The sequence below is a fragment of the Nuphar pumila genome, chromosome 7, assembly GCF_984573655.1.
Source record: "Nuphar pumila chromosome 7, dmNupPumi1.hap1.1, whole genome shotgun sequence".
Taxonomy (NCBI): Eukaryota; Viridiplantae; Streptophyta; class Magnoliopsida; order Nymphaeales; family Nymphaeaceae; genus Nuphar; species Nuphar pumila.
Window position 1 is genome coordinate 113,576,342 of NC_143255.1, and position 10,137 is coordinate 113,586,478.

Here is a 10,137-nt window from a genome sequence, read left to right on the forward strand (position 1 = left end):
AGACCTGGGTATAGTTTGTGACATTTTATACCAGACCTGAACCTGACCCAAGTTTCCATTAAGACCAGTAAATTTTTAATATAAAAATGATAAAAATATGGTTTTACTGGGTATGATTCGAGTTTGGTTTACATAGTTTTTATCAAGTCCGGGTATGTTTTTTCTTATAATGGACCTGATTAGACTAAAGTCCGGACCTGATACCGTACCCAAAAATCTGGTCTAAGTCTGGTTTCACCTAAGTCCAAAACAAACCCGATCAGTTGACACCCTTGATATGCAGGTTGGGTTTGGGTTATGATTTTTGTGAGTACTTAAACTCCGCTTTTTTGCCCGGTGTTTTATATGTATCTTAGGCAAAATTAAACTTTTGAAATTATATGGATCCAAGTTTGAGATTTCATTTTCATGACTGGCAAAACCTGAACCAAACACTTTGTTAGTTGGGCGGGACAGGACGACAGTTTATGGGCCAGTTATCCAAGTCTCTCTCCCTAAATAGCTTGAAATACGATGGCAGATATTTTTTTATTTTATAAAAAAAATGTTTTTTTTATTTTTGAAATATAATATATATTTTTACTAAAATAATATTAAAAACTATTTAAAATCAAATAATCTATGTGTTAGGTGTCACATTGTGTCTGACTAGTGCCAAAGTCTGTGTCATTGTGACATAGGCTGCCGGGTGAAAATGGATCGATTTAGTATTTGGTAACATTGACTAGAATCTAGTGGTGAAGCAGGTGAACGAACCCAACAGAGGGTGTTAAAGCTCGGCTATATTATTTCAGAGTTGAAAATAATAGGGTTTATACCCTAAACCTACTAAGTCCAACTCAAATCAGTCCATTTACGAAATAATTAATTGTTTCAAACTTGAAGCCAATAAGATTTGAACTCTAAATTCATTGCAAGCCAAACACTTCAACTATATTCCCTTTATGATATAAAATATATGTAGAATTGATTTGTTATTAATTAACGAGCCTATACAGATGAACTGACTCGAGCACAGGTAACATGAAACGAACCATGAGTGGCTTATCTCCCTACTTAGATCCAAATGTGTATCAGGCATTCACTTAAATCGGTTTGTTTTCCAATTCCGATATATCAAATTTGATGTTAGATCTAAATTAAACCCAGTTCCTTTATGGTTTTCTACATAAAAACGCTTGTTTTCCCATCTTATCTTAATTAAACATTTCAAAACTTGATCTAATCCTACTTTATCAGACATTCGAATCCACACCCCTATTTGGATTAAATGAGTGCACTTTATATTCAAATTGGGATCAAGCATGATTCGACCCATATCCAATCTCTTTGCACTCCCTAGTAAAAAACACTTATCAATGGGTCGGGTATGTGTTGGGTGTCTAATACAACTTGGATTCAAAATTTCAACTATGGGATTAAAATGGGTGAAAATATTTGCTTCACCTCATGGGTTACAAATCCTATAGTCAAAAACTTAAAAACATTTTTAATTTTTTTTTTTTGTACATCTGACCGTCCATATGTGATCTACCTGCTTGGTTTACTATAAATCAACTTTTAAATTATGTTTTTTCTGATATGTATGTCAGATTTTTTGAAAATTAAAAAATCAAACTACTTCCATTACTAAGGATGAAATGACAAAAAAAAATTAAAAAGAAGTTTGTTCAGGGATGAAAGTTTACCCCCAGCGGGCATGAATCTTTCATTCTATGCCATTGGAGTCGACTTCCCCTACTCTCATCAACCGACTACCGGATGGAAGTGAGCGACCACCAAACTTCCTTCTCCTCTAAATCAACCTATTGCTAGGCATCTACAATATACTGAAATTTCAATCCTCAAAAATCATATTTTTATGGCAAAAAACTACAATATAAGAATAGGGATGGCAGTGGACCGGGGCGGGGGACAAGGTCTCCACCCCCACCCCGTCTCAAAATCTGAACCTCCATCCCTGCAGGGGGATGGATTTTAACCTCCAGCTCCGAACCTCCATCCCCGTTTCAAGTCCTTCATCCCTGGTCCAAATGGGGGCGGGTCGGGTCCCGTTTCCCCTCTATCTATAGTCATCCCTTGAAGGATTGAGGACGGGGTGGGGCAAGGCGGGGATTGGGATGAGGATGGGTTGGGGCGGAGGAAAGCGTAAGTCCATCCTGCTTTCATCCCCGCACGGGGATAGATTTTAACCTTCATCCCCGCCTTCATCCCCGGTCCAAACGGGGCGAGGCGGGGCCCCATTGTCACCCGGTTCACTCCTATCCCTATATAAGAATCTAGTTTTATTATTTTGACCAAGTTGAACACGTTTGTGATGTTAGATTTGGTCAAAACTAGTTCCCCAATGAAATTCAACTATAAGTTTTGGACCAACGAGAGTAGCCAATATTTTATCCTAAAATAGTGCTCGAACTAATATCTGGGTCAGGTTTGAGCTGCCCTATTTTTCAGAAGTCTGACGAGAACAAACCCTAACCTAGAATTTTTTTATGTACTTTCAAGTAAAAGATATATATTTTAAACATACTTTATGTTATATGGATCAGGTATGGGCTTTTATGTTCTAGAGCTGACATAACCGACCCGATTGCACTTTATTTGGGCAGGTGGTCCACCACCTTAATGGGCCAGATAAAAGTCAACTGCCTTAGAGGGAAGGGATTTTGTATGATGTTAACGGAACCATGAACGCATGGCCGGTGAAAGTACACGGGTGAGGTCCATGTAATGGGACCCGGTCCATTTCAGGACTGCTATTTGGATTTTCATGCCAGTCTGGTTCAGACTCCGAAAGACAGAAAGAGGACTTTGTCGTGTTTTCCACAGTTCTATTACATGTAAAAGTCATTGGGACCCTATCGGACCCAGATCCGAGACTCCTAATCATTATTTTAACTTGCTGATTGGATCTAGATAAGTAATCAGGTCCAGATCCACAACCCAAGATTTATCTAGTTATGAAAAGGAGACAGATGAAATTGGTAGGGATTCAAAACGTTTTAGATCTGGGTTCACGTTTGGACCTTTATTGGATCCGGAACTGATCGGCTGCCTCCTAGGAACTGATCTAATTGGATAAACATTTTGAGGATTTCTGTTGGATTTGGATTCGAAAAAGGTCTCACGGCTTGTTGAAGCTGACTACATGGATCCAAATCTGTTATAAATCAAACCCAATGTCCCAAACCCATAAAAGTTCATGTCCCTAGCTAGGGTCGTAGCTGCGCTCGACTGGTTTAGCGTAAACGAAGTTCATCCTATTTTTTACCTTTCCAATTTCCATACAATGGATTGGATCCGGTTTTTAATTTGGGCAAGAAATAATGGATCTGGATCCTAAGCAAGCGGGGCACGTTAAGCTTTTCGGACCCACTTGGAGGGCCTTAATAAGCCCTAACATATGGATTAATAGGGGATAAAAAATAGTGGTGTTCAGAACACCTAGGACAAAAACCAAAGAAATTAAAAGAAAAGGCGTGAAACACCTGGGACAAAAACTCAACTTGTCTAGAACACCTTCTTGCTCGGACAGAAGTGTCCATTTAAACACGACTGTTCTATGCAGTTGTGTCCATGCAATCAAATGCCCCGTTAATTCCCACTGTAAGTTAGAACCAGAATTGGTTAATTTGAACGTGGATTTTAACCAACCTCACCATAATAAGTTTTTCGGAACCGACTAAGGGGGTCCTTGTCCAGTCCAACTCATGACAGGTCTAGTGATTGCCAAGAGTTCCTATACCCGGGGTGTGCATCATTTGATGCAAGGCCAAAGCCTAAAGGAAAGTTATTACTGGTGGACAAAGGGGAGAGTACTCATAGAGTTTTACACTGCAAACACCAACTTAAGTCATTGAACCACTTTCTTTCCCTTTTTTATTTTTTCTTGAGTCCCTATCTAACTCATCTTTGCTTCTTCTAGGAGGGATTTAACTTTCTTGGGAATTTTTTCTTTTTCTGACGAGTCATTATATTTTCGGGATCTTCTCTTTTCGATGCCCCTATCATAATCTCTTTTGTATGATTTTTCTAGTTATTTTGACTGTCTGGGGACATACTCGTCATCAGATGAAAGATCTACACCCTTTTTGGACTTTCTTCTTATTTTACAATAAGTTTCATCCGTGTGGGGTTTCAAGTGGGATTTGGGTTTTCTATGAAAATATTCTTTATCACTGAAAGAATCATAAAATTTTCCGTGTTCCCTTGATCTCTGGGTCTCATTCTTTCATCCCTTCTTTTATCAAGGGACTTAGTTTTCCTGAGATGATATTCCTTTCCACTAGATTCATCTTCACTCATTATTTTTATCATTCTTTGGAGCTTTCTCATTTCCTCCATGAGATCTTCCTTTCTCAGCTTGTGGGATTTTATTTTCTCATCCCTTCCTTCCCTCTATAACTGGGTTTTTCTTCCTTTATTTTCTTTTTCTTTTTCTTTTTTCTTTTTTCTTGCTATCTTGGGATTTTTCTTCCCTGAGAATCTCTTCTTCCTGTTTTTTGGATCTTCCCCTTCTTTTGGGATCTCCTCTTAGATTTCAAATCTTTGGATCTTAGCCCTTTGTGCCCTTGTGAGGGCCCTTGAAGGATCCTTATATAGGGCATCTTCCTCAAATCTATACCCTTAGCCTGAATAACAGCACCACTGGTCAAACCCTTACCTAAATTTACCCATGGTTTGTGATGACAAACAAGGTTACACACAATAGCACCATGCAAGCAACTTAGAAAATTGAGTTTTTTAAGAAAAAGATTTCTTGTGCAAGCTCGCTTCAGGGTTTTAATATGTAAGGGATCACTTTTAGATGTCCACTATATACCCAAACTAATGCTTCTAGTACATGTGGAACAATTCTGACTCCTTGATCACCCATCAATATACTTGAGCTAATTCTCGTGGCATGAGCAGGCGATCTTTCGATTCAAGAAATATGACAAAAGATTTTGAAAAATGAGCACCTACAAAATTGACCTAGGAAGAAGTAGGATAAAAAAGAAGAGAGCAAACACAATGCACACATTATTTTTAGACACAGTTTTAAAAGTTACTGGGATAGAAAAATATTTTTCTATGATCTACCTGACATGCAAAGCCTTAATAATGTGTTGATGCTCACAAGATGCTTAAGAAAATCAATTCCTAAGAAAACCTCGCCAAGAGAATAACGAGTCCCACCAGACATGCCAAAATATAATTGTAGAACTGAAATCCTACCTTAAAAAATAGAAGTTTTATTTTGGAAATATTTTAGAAAATATTTTAAGAGATGTAGAGTCATCACATATATGAGGTTAGGTTGTTTCTCCTCAAGTGGAGGGGATAACCCGACCAAGGTGAAGATTTTGCTAAGAAAGTAATCCTTCGAAGCCTCCTTGAGTACCTATGAAGTAAGTCTAGAGTGGTGGACCCATCCAAGGCTCAATTAAGAGAAAACAAGTGTGCACAAGTTAGTGACAATGAGTTAGAAAAGAAAATTCATAGGAAAATTAACAATAAAGAATAAGAGAAGGAGAGAAAATACTTACTCGAGCTTTTGGCAAGCCCTAGCTCTTGCTCGTGCACCTGTACAGTTTCTCTACTTGACCGCAAGCCAAAGATCCAGCAGAATCTTCCTACTATAGCTGAGAATTTCTATGTGGAAAGGGTATTCCCCACAAAAAAAAACTACTCTAAAAGTAGGAAAGTAGTAGAAAAGTAAACTATTCTTATTTAGGAAGAGTTTTAAACACTCTTTCCTATTTCTCAGGCTTGGTGGCTAACAAAATGAGAAATTCAGCCTAAAACTTATGAAAACTAAATAGTAAAGATACATAACCTAGGAAGAAAGTTCAAAATTTTACTTGGAGGGACTGCTCCCCGATGCGAAGGAAAGGAATGAAGAAGGTAAATGCTCACAATTCTCTACAAAAACTAAAGCACACAAGTGGAGGAGCTCACCCAAGCTCTAAGATGTTCAAATGAAGACCTCTAAGGAGTATTTATAGTTTCTAGTTGAAATGCGCCTGAGCTTCACACCAGAATTGGCATATACCCATTGGATTTGGATCTAAAATTCCTAGACCCATCCTAACACTCTGTGGAAACAACTCTATATCTTAGGATTTATAAACCCATTTGATAAGAAATTTTTGGCATTTAAAAGCTAACATCCTTCGCTACAAAATTCGTTTTAGGTTTAAAACCAAATTCAAGAATTTGAAAGCTCAAAAATTCTCTCAAATGTGACCTTATTTTTTCGAACAAGTCATTTTTGAGATCCAAAACTTTGTTTTGGCTATAACTCTTCACTCTTATGTTCAATTGAAATGATTTTTGACTTGTTGGAAAGCTAAAAAACCCTACTTTTTGGTTGATAGGGGTTGAAGATGTTATTTTACTAGTCAAAAGTTCAATAAGACCAGATTTTTTTTGAAATGACCTAAAAACATTGAAACCTTCAAAAATATTCTTTTAAATCCATTTGTCAAATAGGACTTTGAAAATACCCTCTCAAAAATACTTAACCGTGCTTGGACATGGATGAAAAAAAAGTGTGTGCTTGAAGAATTCTCTCTTAACAACCTTTACGGTCAACCCAAACAGACTAGTGGCCTATTCATACTACCAGGTAGTTATTCAACCACTTATATACGAGTGGGATTTGAACTTGCAACGTCCCATCATATGGTAACTTGCACAAACTGCTCCTACCAGATGGTTGGAGCCCTTGTTGGTAGCTTAAACACAACACTTGCTAAGATAAAATGGAATAAGATAAACCAGAAAAAATGTTTTCATAATTATGAACAATATGAGGCTATAATGACTCGAGATCACAAAAGTGAAAAATTGATATACTTAACCACTTTAAATAAAATTCAAAGATAAACTAAGAACAAATATGCCTAAATATATCAAAGATTTAAAATATCTGTTGGCAAATACATATGTAAATGAGCCAAGGTCATTATTGGTGTCCTCTATCTCCTCAAAAGAGAACAAGAGAAGATTGAAATAAAAGGACACCAAAATACAACACCAACTTGACCAACATATGGAAAGAAAAACAAGGACACATATCCTTTTGCTCTTTGTTCTTCCAGATCATTTAAAAGGTAACCTTCAAATAAAAGAGTTTTCCCCCAAAAACAGAAAATTTCTTCAATTCAGAACCTTTATGTGGTGTACCTATAATTGCAAATGCATGGTGACATATGAAGGCGACGTAGGAGAGCCTAATATAGACTATTACAATGTTCTAAAAGATATTATCATATTTAAATATATAAAACAGAATTGGGTGTATACATTTAGATGTGATTGGTTTGATAATAGACACATACTTAAGGATGAATATTTTACATGTGTCAACATGTCTCACCCAGCATATCAAAAGGATTATTTTATTTTAGCCTCTCAAGTTATATAAATATTTTATATTAGAGATCCCACAAAGAGCAAAATACATATAGCGCACTAGATAATACTAAAAAATGTGTACAAGATTCTACTATCTTCATCTGAATGAAACAATGAACAGGCCAACGATACATATCAGAAGGATGATTGCGAAGGGGTTGATTCATTACCCTCCCACACTATCAACAAAGATCCCATGTCATTACACCAAGATGATCTAGAAGATGGTTTATAAATATTCTGATGCATAATTTTGTGGAAGATAAAGGTTGCAACTGAATCCAAATATCATCACCACAACTAGAATGACTTTCATGCATCAAAAGAAAATCAAGCAACGAAAGACTTTAGTAACTATCAAGACTGGTACATTTTTGTACCTCCAGAGTTATCATACGAGGGTAAGTTTCTTATTTTCTAAGTTTTTTTTTAATATAGTATAGTGCTAAATATGTTTGATCTAATAAATTCTTAATTTGTTCATTGTAAACTATAATAGATGGACAGAAACCGACAATAAGTGTATTCTATAAACTAGTGGATCGCCTTCGTACTTTCAAAAGTATCATACGAGGGTAAGTTTCTTATTCTCTAAGTTTATTTTTTTTATATAATATAATGCTAAATATATTTGATCTAATAGATTCTTAATATATATATATATATATTAAATTAAAATTTTAAATCCTCTTGAATATGAAAAAATATTTTGTTAATGTTATTTTTATATATTTTCTAAATTCTGATGGAAGTGCAGAAAAAGGCAAAAACATTATTGAGCCTTCAATCATAATATAATTAAAATATCAGTTCAGACTGAATTCTCATATTGCTATCATTATCATTAATATTGTCATAATTGTTTTTTTTTATGATTGTTTTTTAAATTGTCAGATTGTACTCATTCTTGAAGTGTGTTCGTTGCAGGTTTGGAGAGGATGTATGTTTATTTTTTAAAGTGTATGCTTATATTTGAATATATGTTTGAAATTGAATATTTGAGGGGGTAGGAGAGGATGGATGTTTGAGGAAGTTGGAGAGAATGGATGTTTGAGGAGGTTGGAGAAGTGTATGTTTATATTTGAATGAATGTATATTTGAGGGGGTTGGAGAGGTGTATGTTTATATTTGAATGTATGTTTTATGATGTATAAACAATATTGTATGTTTTATATTTGAATTGATGTTTGAAGTGTATGTTTATATTTGAATAGATGTATGTTTGAGGGGGTTGAAGAGGATGAATGTTTGAGGAGGTTAAAGAAGTGTGTGTTTATATTTGAATGTATGTTTCAGGATATATAAATACTAGTGTATGTTTATATTTGAATGAGTGTATGTTTGAGAATGTTTGAAGTGCATATTTGAATTGTATTTACCATTTTGTTTAATATAATGAAATTTTTTAAAACTAGTATAAACAATTTATTTTTGCAGGTTTAAGGCCTATAGCGACAACATTTCTATGTCGTTGTTATCGGACTTAACCGTATGTCGCCATTATAACCTATAATGATGACTTAATTGTCACCTTGATATCCTATAACGGTGACTTACTTCTCGTCGTTATCGACTATAACGGCGAGTTAATTCTTCTCGTTACAAGTTATGAAGGTGACACATAAATGTCATCGTTATAGGCATGTCACCATTATATGGTGGGTCACTGCTATTGGTGTTCTCAGTTCCGATGAGATTCTTTGTCAGTGTTAGGTCACACGTTAACGCCAACTTATAAATGTCACCATTATTATTCAACTAAGATAAAAAATTGGCAGCCATTTTTTGTCGCTCTTATAGACCTATAGCAATGATAAATTGGGTAATAGCGATGAGAAAAGTTGCTGCTATTGACCCTCATCCTTGTAGTGACATCTAATATATATCATGTTGAGTCCATGTTCATGACAAAATAAAGATCAATCATAGGTTATTGTCCACTTGTTCTCGACCATTTAACCAATTTTGCATTCTATGCATCGTAAAGCAACCTACCTTCATAAACCTTTCCCTAGAACTGTAAGTTGCATCCAATAATTATGTAGGCACTTATGTAGATTAAATTTTAAGACAGAAGAAAAAAAGCTATATCCAAAGAATAAACACCATGCAAAAGTGAATTGGTTTTGGGTAGCTAGATTTAGGTATAACATAATGTTCACCTTAACTACAAGATATTTTAAGACCATATTTAGGGATGGCAGTCGACCGGTGTGCGGACGGGGGACAAGGACTCCACCCTTGCCCCGTCTCAAAATTTTTCCCTCCATCCTTACACGGGTTTTGTTTTTAACCTCCATCTCCGGTCCACTCTCTATTTCATGTCATCTATGCCTGGTCCAAATGAGGCAAGGCGAGGCGGTGCTCCATTTTCCCGGTCTATTTGTTGTTGTCGCCTTTTGTTGTTAGAGGAAGGAGATGAAGGAAAGGAGAAAAATGGGAGCTCATGCGGCTCGTTAGAAGGAGAGAGGAGAGATTCGAGAAAGGGTTTTATTTTAGGGTTAGAATATATATATATATATATATATATATATATATATATATATATATATATATATATATATAAGAGTATAATAGTAATTTTCTAAACAGGGATTAGGGATAGGACAAAACGGGGGGAAGAGTAAGTCCATCCCTGCACAGGTTTTTATTTTAACCTTCATCCCCGGTCCATTCCTCATTTCATGTCCTCCATCCTTGGCCCAAATGGGGCGAGGCGGGGCCCCATTTCCCCCT